Source organism: Dysidea avara, chromosome 6 (assembly GCF_963678975.1).
Source record: "Dysidea avara chromosome 6, odDysAvar1.4, whole genome shotgun sequence".
Taxonomy (NCBI): domain Eukaryota; kingdom Metazoa; phylum Porifera; class Demospongiae; order Dictyoceratida; family Dysideidae; genus Dysidea; species Dysidea avara.
Genome location: NC_089277.1, coordinates 3,690,269 through 3,703,314, shown reverse-complemented (window position 1 = coordinate 3,703,314; position 13,046 = coordinate 3,690,269). Strand labels below are relative to the sequence as shown.

Here is a 13,046-nt window from a genome sequence, read left to right as displayed (position 1 = left end):
TATTGGAGTTCACAAGAGATGTGTAATTTATTACATGGAGAGTTTTACTCAATTACTCTAATAGAACATACGTGTTTGGCAAGTTACAACAATTCTATCACTCTCAATTTCACACAAATAAAGGTATAGATAACTGAGGCTCTACCATAATCACATTGGATATATGGAAATCACAAGGTAGGTATAAATGAGCCAATTTGTCTACAAGATTGAGAATTATAAGAGAAAGATTGATCTTTCATTTCAATTCATATTCTTCCATAAAATCCAGTATTTTGAAATCAATAAATCCATAAATGTTAGATTTCCAAGAAATTCCCTAACTCCCATTACATCTGTTTGATTGTCAGCTTTCGTCTTTCAAAATGAATGAAATTCTTCTGTCATATTAGTTTCAGGTTATTACCTATCCCTCATTAGATTATTATATGTCTCTAAAACCAGTTTACAGGACATTTTCAGGCAAAATCATTGTATTACTTAGAGGGCATCCATACTTGGTAGAACAAAGGCTTTACCTTCCCCCACCTATCAATGGCACTCTTGATAGCACTCAACACCTATCAACAGTTGTCTATCATCAGTAAAGGCGTTAACTTCTTCAAAGATTTTGTACAAGCCGCATTGGCAGTTAGACACTCTCCCTCACTATTTTATATTTTTAATTCAAAGGCTGCAGCACAAGTTGCTGCAGACCTTCAGTGCTGGTCACCGTAATACTAACATAAAACTCTTGGTTGTGATGACAGAAAACGAATTCTCACTTCATTTAAGGACGCTATACAAATCTTACTGAAGGCGCTCATCCTGTAGCATCCAGCGCTAGTATGTTTAGCGTTTCCCTCCGCTGAGATCTCGCTGTAGATCTCGTTGTTGACTCGTCCCAGCCACCCACGCACTTGACCACACTGATAATCACGCGACCTCCGCGTGATCGCCGCGTGATCGAGTACGTGGGCGGCTGGAGACTACAGGCTGAAAAAAGTTGGTTATGGAAAAGTAGACTACTTTCAATACAGCGATACGAGCGAGGTGAGTAGCCAATAGTACTAATAGCTTGAGTAGTGGTGATATTACTCGTGACAGTACACATAGTTATATATTAAAAACTTTCACCAGAGCTTCAAATGGAGAGGATCATAATACTCAGTGGAGGTCCAACTCCAAGCTACTGTCAAACCCACAGCCCACGTTCGTGAGGGCTTGGAATTGCAATGTATTAGGAAACCACACATACAGTAATTTTAAAGTGCAAGCATTAATGGATGCCTATAAACTAGCTAGTTACAACGTACACTATAGTATGTTCACGTTGAGCTGAATCCTGAAAAACAGCTAAAAATTAAAAAGTGGATTTTTTCTCAACAGAGTCAGCATTTCAGCTAACCAGATAATTATTGGTAACAGCAAAGATGTCAACAACAGACATGTATGGTTTGGCTCCATTACAAGTTTGGGAAAGGACTGTAATGGACGCTGTACTTATATGGCTTCCCCATAGGAAATGTATTGTGAAAATTTCGATTGGCCGTAAATATTATGTCAAATATTTGAACAAAAAGATTTTGAAATATTTTTAGCGGATCAAGCAGTACTACAAACGAGCCAAATTTCAAGATCGTGTGTAATTGCATCCATGAGTTATTAAATGTTTTTGAGGATTCAGCTCAACGTGAACGTACTATAGTGTTGTCTACGCTATGTTATATTCATTTGCCTTTAGTAGAGATTTCCAACCTACCAATTTTTCACATATTGTTATTAGCGCTTTACAGTGACCAGCACTGAAGGTCTGACAGCAACATATATATTTGCTAATCAAATTACACCCCTTCAACAAATGTTTCACGAGCTGCTGTGCTATTATGTTGTAGCCAATGTTTTGTACTTCGTAATGCACTTTACTGAATTAAATTTCATCCAGTATTTATTGAAATACACGAAATCAAAGTTTAAGAAATAAAATTCCCCATTGGGAGCCCATACAAAAATCCTGTACGACATAATGTATGGGAAAACACAGGATTTTACGGCACCACTTATAGTCAAATGTTATAGAGTTTTCTGCGAGATTCTGTGACCTGTAAGTCTGACAGAAAGTGATCCTAGGCAAAGTAGATGAATTTGGCATCGGTTTTTTGATGAAAGATGTTTTGTGGTGGTCAACGACAAAAATTTATCTTGTAAAAGGGTATAGCACCATCTAAGACACTTCACGATTCTGTGTTACAACCATCCTAGCATTCAAGACATCCATCCACGTCAATACAAGTATGGTTTGAAAGTGAGCAGTTTGTTGTGTTGTGAGGAATTGCTTTATAGCATGCAAGGTGATGCATAACTTTTCAAAAAGTAGTGTTTGGCAAGTGATACCAACCTTGTAAGGCTTTACAACTATCTGTTGTGATGTTCTGATATGCCCACTACTATTGTTATCCATTTTGTTGCAGCTGCATGACTGTAATTCTAATCAGAGACAATTTATTGTTTCTCTTTATTATGCAATGATGTCATCATATTATATAATAATTACTATCTTGTGTACTTTTTAGAGTGGTAAATAAAGTGAAGTAGTATCAAAAACTTGTTGTCTTACAATAATATTGAAGAATGTTGGAAGTTGATTGTCATATTTTGCAAAGTAATTGTTAATTGTGCCCTGTAATGTCAAAGGTCACTCTGTAATACAATATCACTAATTAATCATCTGTAAATATGTTTGGGGTACCTATAATTTTAATTTTACAGAACTCACGCTATTCTTAGCAAATTACTGACTCAAACATTAACTAATGGTGATGTGGTGAAAATTTCATGTCATTAGGAGATTAATACTCAAATTTATGGCACTTTGGATATTGTGCTTGGTGCTACAGAAAAGCCCTAAAAATGTCGTACACAAAAATCACCGCTTTAGTGACTTTTGCTTATATATTTTGGTAGGAGCCACTGATTGAGGTGCAGTTTGCACTAAAATGATTCTAATAGATAGCACAATATTTGCCATATCAAAGAATTTAAGGAATGTAAAATTTTTAATTTGGTTGGAAATTTCTACCTTTAGTCTTGTGATCCACTTCACCAAATTCAATTCCTAATTTGTGACCCAGTTTGGGAAAACTGGTCTTATCGCCTATTTAAAAGTATCAAGAAATGCTGGTATTCAGTGTGTTGTAGCTTACCAATGGTTAAAGCTACATGTACCAAATTTTCACATGTTTTACACCAATTCCTTACCTTCAAGAGCATCCACAGTAGATGTAGTTAAGTTTCCCGCCATTTTAAGTACGTAGGTTCTTTAACTTGATGTTGCAGGTGAGTTCCAAAAGGGGTGGAAGGTGGGGACTGGAGGCGGGCAAGGGACTAAAATTAAAGAGGAAGGCGTAAAGATGAATTAGGCCAAGTTATAGGCCATTCAGTTTTCAAAACTGGCTAAAGTGAAAGGACATTTATATCGCAGGTGTTTATTCGACACCACAGAGCTGTACAGCTAGCTACATACAGCTATCCTCAGGCTGGCCAGAGCTCCAGACCACTTGTGTGGATTGCCACTGTGCTTGGAAAAAGCATCCAGCGAAAGCTGATTTTTATTATGAAATTTGATAGTGAAATTTGATCGTTTATTCATGTAGCTTTGTGTTCTTGGTTAAAAATCCTCATGGGAAATAAATAAGACCGGTTTTCCCAGAACCAGTCACAGTTTTCCTATTTAACAATAACTGTTACCATGTACAGGTTGGGGTTTTGCCATGGAGATATATTGGAACTGTTGGGGGATTATACTGATATCTGAAATTATTGGAAACAACACAGACAGGTACGTTATGTTGGGCATAACACATTACATAATATTTACTTTATGCAGCAAAAAATAATGTAACAACATGCTACCAGGGACAGATCCAGACTTTTAAAAAGGAGAAGTTCCACCCTGGTACTTGATAAATTCAGTCTAGCTATCTAGCAGTATTATTTCATAGAATTACTCTTCAACAATGTCTCACTGTTAAATCTTACAGGAACTGTGAAAGCCAGTGGCATTTCTTAAGTGACTGCAATAGCTTAAAACCATCAAAATGATAAAAAATTTTTAGAGATGCCTATTTCGTATGAAGATGCTGTAGTCTCGCATGGCCTGTCTGCTTTTTCTCCCACGGTGCTTATCGATTGAGAATTATTAGCACCTGGTTGAAAAGGGGTCTGGTCCAGTTTGCATTACCAAGTCATTCTCTCAGCCAGCATGGTGTTGGTGTTAAGTGTTGATTTGGCCCACCTTTGTTCAAAGCCTGCTAAATGATATGAGGAGCCTGCTTATGCCAGACATACTTCACAAGGCCATCACTGATGCGTGAGGTGTTGATAGAGGTGCTGAGAACAACTTGCTGATGCAAACTGGACCAGACCCTTTTTTGAGCACGTGCTTATAATTTCCAATCGATAAGCACCATGAGAGAAAGAGCGGTCTGGCCACACAATACTAAAGATAGTGGAGTAGTAGTTTTAAGTGATTTTGCAGTAAAATGAGTGTTTGTCACTAGTGGTGTATGTAATGAGTATTTATTTGACTGATAAACTGATTTTGGTGTACTGAATTAGAGACAACTTCACAGCAGCTCATCAAAGGCTCTTCCAAAAAGGAAGAACCCCTTCCCACCTCCCTGGATCTGCCCCTGGCTACATTTTTCAGCCTGAGCTAGTGTAATGGATAATTACTTTACAAAAATAGTAGCCCAGTATGTCCAATGCACGGAACCATATGACATAATCAGTAATAAAGAGTATGAAATGTATCATGATGAGTATTAGATGTGTCAACCATACACTGGATAAATGGCCTAAAGGACTGTACATGTGTAATTTATTTTCAGTAAATATAAGTAATCATTATTTTGTCAATTGTACTATTTGCCAAGCTGTGTATAGCAATTAGAGATGCAACAATGCAATAATTGTATGTTGAGGCCATGATATGTGCATTTTGAAAAAGAAAAAGGGGTTTCATTATTTCCACAAAAAGTAACAATCACCTGTTACATTATAATCCACTTTGTTATATCTCTGTATTGTGATACTATGGAGACAATAATATCATACATTCAAATACCATATCCAGGGCCGCCCACAGGGAGAGGGGGGGGGGGGGGGGGGGCATTTTGCCCCAGGGCCCCTTGAATACCTATTTAAAAGATTGATATACTCTAATAGAGCAGTCAGATCTAGTACTCTAATAGAGCAGTCACAGTATTTCTTCAGAGGAGCAGTGTAGCAAGCTTATAAATAAGGAGGTATGGTTGGTGAGGGGTAGCTATTGTCATTGTTATCATGTAATGACCTTTTTTCTTGGTCTTTAACTTATAGCTTGGGTGAAGTTGTGAATGGAAACCTCCTTGCCCCTGGGGCCCCACTTCAACTCTTTGCCCTGGGCCCCTTAATTTCTCTGGGTGGCCCTGACCATATCATTGTAGCTCTAGTAGCAATAAGATATTCACTACCCAATAATCAGTTAATATACCTCTAGGTCTACAACATGTACCAATTTCCAAAACAGTTCAGTGTGTTCCTGAGGTAGTTACATTGGCCCAAAGCCATTGGTGTAGGGCACCAATTATAGTCCATCGTCGTCTACTCAATAAGTTGCCTACATCAGGTGACATATTTTGCTTGGCATCCCCACACAAAATCTTGTGAATAGATTGTTTGCTGAATTCTTTACTCATAGCTAGCTTCACTTAAACTCCCACAGGGTCTGTTTCTCTGTTGTTTGACGATGACTGTTATTATGCAACCACTAATCCATCATAACTACTTCAAATGGTACAGAAGACAGTCTTATCAAACTGAATGCTGAGGTGGCATCTTTAGTATTCTTTATTGCAATCACATCACATGGTATTGTGTTGTGTGGCCCAAGAAGCCGGCACAACACTACATACATAGCTCCATGCTTCTTAATCTGAATGAAGCAAATTTCAGTATAAGTGATAGTAATATTTCTTTTTTATAATATGTCATACACCAGGAATAGCTCACGCATCACCAGAATTTGAATTTGGTCATTTTTTTTTGGTCTCACCTTATCAAACCAGAGACAGTGTAGTGCCTCAGTTCATTTTTGACCCTGCCTTTCTATAAGTCTGGATCCGCCCCTGCTCACATGCTATAATTGATTGTGGGTTTTAGTTTATATTATTCACATTATCCTAGCCTGTTCACTGTACCACATCACTATAAGTTACTAACTAGAAGTAAATCACATGTATTGTCTGTGTTCCTAATATTGTTAGTGTCTTATAAAGGAGTAAGGCTATGGCTTGATAGATGGAAAGTGGAACACATAAAATCTTCATACTCACGAGATCCAACTGAAATCCACATGGTAAGCCTAAACTCTATTGCATAACCAATGACAATAAGAGAGTTCAGTCTATATCAGTCAGCTATTAACATTCTGGGACCACGGTATATCAGTCCAATACTTGATACGATTACTAGCTCTAAAAGCACCACTTCCTTGTGAGACGTTAACTGATGGTCTGATAGTTGAAACTGTTGTGGTGGACATCATCATCGCTCATAGTAGTATTTGCCTCACTTAGTGACTTGCAGCTTTTACCTGAAATGGTGATAGTTCGCTAAAGATCAAATGATCTGTTTGTTTTTTCTGTGATTTTTACTGTTCATTGAATCCCTTAATCAGTTCTTCCATTACAGCTAACTACCACAGTGATCTTGGTATACCATTGTGTGTACACCAGTACAATATCACCAACCAACCCCTTCACCACTAAATTTTCTGGAAGACCATACAGTCCGCAGCAAATTGCACTATACAAGCTTCACCGTACACTAAACTACTTACCTCTAAGTATTACTATTGACTAAGGACCTCGACTAAGTTGTTTTTGTTTATGTAAATAAAACCAGTAAGTAATCACAAGATGACAAACTGCAAAATATGTTAAAAACAGCTTGAATAAGTAGTCAGTCACAAAGATAATTCCACCTTTGATTTCCAAACTTTTTTCACCTGACCTTTTTGGAGGGCTGCACCTGTTAGCTGTTGGGTATAGATATGTATCACTTCTTTTTGTAATTGCAAGCTCCAAAACCAGCATATGGTTGGCTGTAGTTTTTTTTTCTTCTATTTTTCCTTCTTTACCTACCATGTTCTATAATTTGTAACTGAATAAAATGATTATCATCTAGTTAATAGGGCGACTTTAACTTGTTACACAATCCCGGGTGTTTTGTATGCACATCTATAACAGTGAGATCTACAGGACGATTTTACAAGGCTGAACGCTTGAACATAAGGTGAATTTTGAAGGTGCATATCTCAGTAATTGCTGAGTGGATTTGACTCAAAGTTGAAATGGGAGGTGCCCTACCCTGAAGAAGTTTCCACAGCAAAAGTGGTTAATTACTGTTCAGGCACTATTGAGCTATGGATACATGAAACAGCATTTTCTTGGTTCCGTAAATGGCTCTGTCACGTGCCTGCACCAGCTGTAATGACACACTACTGTGTGTCTTGTTATAGCCTATTTAATATTTTTGTAGTATTGTAATAGAGCACACATTTTTCTGAGCGCTTCTAGCACTAGAATAATTTAGATTATAAAACTTTACTATTCTAGTGGTTTAAACTAGAACTTTCATTTATAATAAGTAGATGAGGTGAGCAGAGTGGTAAAGGGTTTGGACATGTAGGTGTGGAGGTCCCTGGTTCAAAGCAAAATCTAATATAAATATTAGTTTAGTACACTATTAATAAATTCCAGTTAGGTTTGTTTACTGCATGACGTCTGGTTTTTAGAAGTATAGCACATCGATCAACTTGTTTCTTACTTTTCTTATTTTTGCACACTCTACAAAAAACTATTGTAAGCCCAAACGTGTTATCCAAAATTGAACCAATTTTTTGTAAACATTACACAGTTATGATGGATTATTTGCAATATAAATTTGTTATGCTTACACTAGGGTAAACTTCTTCAAGAAATAAGTTGAAAATTGTTTGGAGTACCCATTGTATGGCCATAGAGTTACAACACTAAGTCCAAATGTGTGTAATAAATGTGATCAAGTTCTGCATACAAACATGATGCATTGCCATGTACTATAGGCAAACTGATTAAGGAAATGAGCAGAAAATCAATAGGCAGATAGGTTGATCATCATAGAATAGCTTTACGATAGTTTATAAGATTAAAAGACATTGATAACTGGTTCATTGCACACAATTGCAGGAATGATGACATCATCACACACTTTTTGATGGTCATTAACAAGCATTGTAGATGATTCTTTGAAGTGATATTGGCACTATGTACTAATGAGAGTGCTTGTCTGATTATCTGGTCCTATGTCTCTCGCACTACTCAACTGACAAAGCTGAAACTTTGCCAATCCATTCCTTTGTCTCTCTCTACACATAGAAATCAAAAGAACAAATAAAAAAATTTGAAAAATGTGTAAATACTGATAGTCCTTTAAAATTGGGTCATGTAATAGATGAAATTCTAGGGTGCACCTCCGTGATTTTTTCCATCACTGTATCAGGTTGTTTATCCACTATGGAATCCTAGCAATACATTGCTTATACAATGGCTGATGTGTCTGGAAATGTTGGTAGAATTGGCATCATAATGGGTACTAACTGGTAATGTAAGCAGTGTAGAATAAATTAAAACCCACAATCAATTTTCATATGTGAGTGTATATAAGAGATCAGTAAACTTTCAGTGCTATAGATTAAGCTGGATGTGTTAGGGAATTATACAATTTTTGGAAAGGTTCTTTCACATAAGTGCAGGACCTTGAAGAAATATTTTCAACCATTTAAGATGTATATACAGTGGAATCTCTCTAAGACGGATGCCATTGGGGAAATGAAATATGTCCTTTATATGGAAGTGTCCTTATTTAAGTTTTTTTTTTAATAATCAGTTTTAATGCATGAGACATGGAGCAAGATGACCGGGGTAATGGTGAGACATGGAGCAAGATGACCAGGGTAATGGTACCATGTGAACCAGATATGATCAGTTTAATAGCAACAGAAGTGATGTTATTGAGAATGAGATACCTATGGTGTGTGGCCTCTACTACACTCTCCAGACAATTAGGCACCACAAAAATTTTATACATGTTCCCATAAATACTTGTCCAGATTACTCCATATTTGATTAGTTATCAAGATGGTTGGCTATACAGATTATGTAGTTTATCCTGTAATGCAGTTTGTTCTTTAAGTGCACCAGCTACTATTTTCAGAAGAACTGGGTAAGATCATTAACATCAGTACTTGTATGCGGTTTCATATGGCTTCCCGTAACTTCAGCGCTTTGTCTTGTACTTTGTAGCTATAATAGGCAATACAGAGACAATGTAGTTCGATTGATTACTGTAACTGGCAATAAACCTTTGTTACTTGTGTCTGTGATTAGCGAGGTGTTGTACTGTAGTGCTTGCCATGTCTGGGAATTGTGCAGTGTCCGGTTTACAGAATAGAGAGGTGTCCGCTATTGAGGGGGCATCACACAGGTATTGGAAGTTCAATTTGGGACTTTATGTATTGTCCATTATAAAGAGGCTGTCCACCATTCAGGAGTGTCCGTTAAAAGGGGTTCCACAGTAGTGTAAAAATAGTTAGTGGCTATAGGCTATTGTATATAATAATGCAATTCAAATTGACATTGTGACTGGATCTGGGAATCACCCATGACAGCAGATTTGATTTTTCACCAAGAACACAAAGCTACATGAATAAACTATCAAATGTCATAATCAAAATCAACTAGACTTGATCTGAGAGGTTTACTTTTGCTGGCTGCTTTTCCCAAGCAGTAGTGATCTGTACGAACGGTCTGGGGCCCTATATGAGCTCTGGTCAGCCTGGGGATGGCTGTATGTGACTATACAGCTCCATGGTATTGAATAAAGACCTGTGCTGTAAATATCCTTTCATCTTAGCCAGTTTTGAGACTTGAATGGTCCATAACTTGGCCTAATTCATTCCTATGCCTTCCTCTTTAAGTTTTTTGAACAGCTCCCTGTCCTCCTCTGGCCCCCACCTCCCGCCCCTTTTGGAGCTTGCCTGATACTGATTTAAAATCTATCTAAAATGGTGGGAAATTTAGCTTGTACAGTGAATACTTTGAAACGTAATGAATTGGTATAAAACTTATGAAATTTTGGTACACATAGTTTCATCCATTAGTGAGCTACAACACAGTGAATATTGTGAATAATTCAAACCCGCATTTCTCGATACTTTTAAATAGGTAATGAGACTGGTTTTCCCAGACAGGGTTACATTTAACCTCCTATACTTAAATGCTTCTCACAGTTTCCTAGTGAGATCAAGACACATGTTAGTGTGTTGTACTGCCCACGAAGGCAACGTACCACTTTGTGCAGAAGAACACTATGTTCACACATACATAGTTCCATAGTTCATTAACAGATTGAAACCAATTCTACTGTAGAGTTGCCCACCAGGCAGGAAGTTATAATGCAAATGAACCAAATAGAAAGTGCATAGTAAAGATGCAGCTACCCTAATATGGCTAGTAGAGCATTCAGTATGTTCAGTCACAGTTGGTTTATGGTTGTCTTAGTTGTAAGAGTGATTTATTTCAATTATAACAAATTATAGAACTTTGTGTGGGTGAGATCAAAGGGAAAAGTTTACTTTAAATTTCAAAAAGTACACTTTACGCCAGCAAACAGTGCTTTATTGCACCGCAAAGAGTGCTTTATTCACACTCTTTGTGGTGCAATAAAGTACTCTTTGTGGGCAATAAAGCACAGTTACCCACATGCCTTAGTGCAGGCTAACGGTGAAGGCTGATAGCCTCGCCGTGCTGAGTGATAAATCACCCCAGCCATTACAAGTTCTACCACCAGGTTGCTTTTATAGACATATCTAAATGCTTCGATGATGGGTGGGAGAAGGTAACGTTGCTGTTATGTTTGTTAATGTAAACGGACAAGTCGTGTAGATATCATGGAAATACTTCACTATGTGATTGTGGGATGTGAGTTAACCTGCCACTATACACGATGAACGTCTACATGCCAAACTATGGTGAACTACGCATGAGTTACTTTGTTAAACTAGTTTTTGAGCATTCAGGCTGCTAATAGTTCGTGCAACGTGTGCTAATTACGAGTCCTAGTGTATGGTGAAGCAACATGACTAGAAGCATCTCGGCCATGTGCCTCGTACTTTATTTTTCATATAGCGCGTAAGGCAATGCTTTAACATATACATAAAGCATCCTTTGCGGTGTAATAAAGCACTCTTTGTGGACAATAAAGCACTGTTTGCCCATGAGCTCTAGTGCTGAGTGGGAAATCACCCCAGTCAATACAAGTACTATCACTGGATTGCTTTTATAGACATACTTAAATGCTTCGATGATGGATGGGAGAAGGTAACATTGCTGTTACATTTGTTAATGTAAATGGACAATTCCTAGAGATATCATGGAAATACTTCACCATGTGTCACAATAGAATCAATTGTGGGATGTGAGCAAAACCTGCCAAAATATGTGATGAGCATCTACCATACCAAACTATAGTGAACTACACGTGAGTTACTTTGTTAAACTAGTTTGTGTGCATTCAGGCTGCTAATAGTTCATGCAACATGTGTTAATTACGAGTCCTAGTGTATGGTGAAGCTACATGACTAGAAAGTTCCATAAATCATTTAAAGCATTACCTTGCTTGTGCTATATGAAAAATAAAGCACTCAGCACTTGACTTCGTACTTTATTTTTCATATAGCACTTGCAGCAATGCTTTAACATATACTTAAAGCACTTTATCAATGCATATACTGTAATTGTAAACATGTTGATGTATATATTTTTTGTTATTCCTGTAGCATGGGCTGGCTTGACACCAGTTTCGTCTCTCTAAGTAGTGAAGAAAGATGATAGACGTACCCTGTAATGGACTCCCCTATTCATGGCGAACACAATGGTGCATGTTGCAACTCTGTACTGTATTGTGTTTGTAAATTATAGCCATTTTTGTAATCACCTGTAATTTATTTTCCCGATACATGTTGTACAAATCAGTCTTTCTGTTGTTGCTACTTTGTAGGACTGTAACTCCCAAAGTTGTTGGCATACAAGGCTGGAACTTGGCCAGAGCATACACTTGGCTGAGCAGATTATAAACATCGAAAAATGCACCGGTTTTTGCAGATCTGGTCACAAATGTCCTGGACTGGAGATTCTCTCTGTAGTCTTTTAATGACCCGTTTTCCTATAGCTACAAATTTTTTTGTGCTTTATGGCAAACATAGTGGCTATACAGTGAGATGTGTTTGGCTAATCACGTGATATCAGTGTGCTTCAGATTTACTACTGTTTTACAAACTGAAGCCTTCTAGATGTGAATACTGTTGCTTATATCAGGACCACATGTGCCACAAAACTTTTGCTGAATTAAGTCTATAGTAAAAATTACCTTATATGGAAACATTATACAGACCTGTGTTGTTTTTGCAAGGTAAGTTCAGCAAAAATTTTATTCATTCTACTAGGTCTTAACACTTGTCAAAATTTGCTGATCTGATATAAGACACTCATATTAACATTGATTGTGGGTTTTAGTTTATTCTATTCAGTTCACTCTATAGCAGCTATATAAATTATGTTAATCATGCAAACCATTAAGTAACCACAAATAAGTTTTTTCCTTCATACGGGGAAGAAGTTAGTAGCTTAGTTTCTGAAAGGATTAATAATGTAAAAAGTGAAAGTACCGTTGTATCTTTAAACTCCACCATAATTATAAAAGACTTCTGTGGCCCTATGGTAAGTGCATACATATCAGGCAAAGCGCTCATGTCCGTGGTACAACTATTACACATATAATTAGGCTAATGAATGAACAGATGTGCACTCATCACAAGGCATGGACAACCAAAGTTTCAGACCAACTGGTGACTTGCCCCCCTTAATGAGCAATGTGATTGGAAGTCACTACTTATCCTTGGAGGTTGGTTAGTTTGTAGGCTGCAC

At 37.4% G+C, this 13,046-nt stretch overlaps 2 long non-coding RNA genes across 17 annotated transcripts in view; one reads left to right on the top strand and one right to left on the bottom strand.

The window, feature by feature from the left end:
- Window positions 1-924, bottom strand: part of LOC136258878 (uncharacterized) — a 30,627-nt gene extending 29,703 nt beyond the window's left edge. For 12 of the 15 annotated variants that reach the window (XR_010703067.1, XR_010703062.1, XR_010703069.1 and 9 more), the window contains exon 1: window positions 794-922. This is a non-coding gene — a long non-coding RNA (uncharacterized lncRNA). Of the gene's footprint in view, window positions 1-764 lie in introns of all 15 variants that reach the window. The other 3 variants (XR_010703061.1, XR_010703064.1, XR_010703065.1) reach the window with 3 other exon arrangements.
- Window positions 925-939: 15 nt separating this feature from the next.
- On the top strand, window positions 940-12,126 carry LOC136258884 (uncharacterized). 2 transcript variants are annotated; one of them, XR_010703085.1, is made up of 5 exons: window positions 940-1,032; window positions 2,553-2,641; window positions 3,736-3,817; window positions 11,524-11,601; window positions 11,900-12,126. It is a non-coding gene; the product is annotated as an uncharacterized lncRNA (long non-coding RNA). The 2 variants fall into 2 exon arrangements; XR_010703086.1 differs by lacking the exon at window positions 11,524-11,601.
- The last annotated feature ends 920 nt before the right edge of the window (window positions 12,127-13,046 follow it).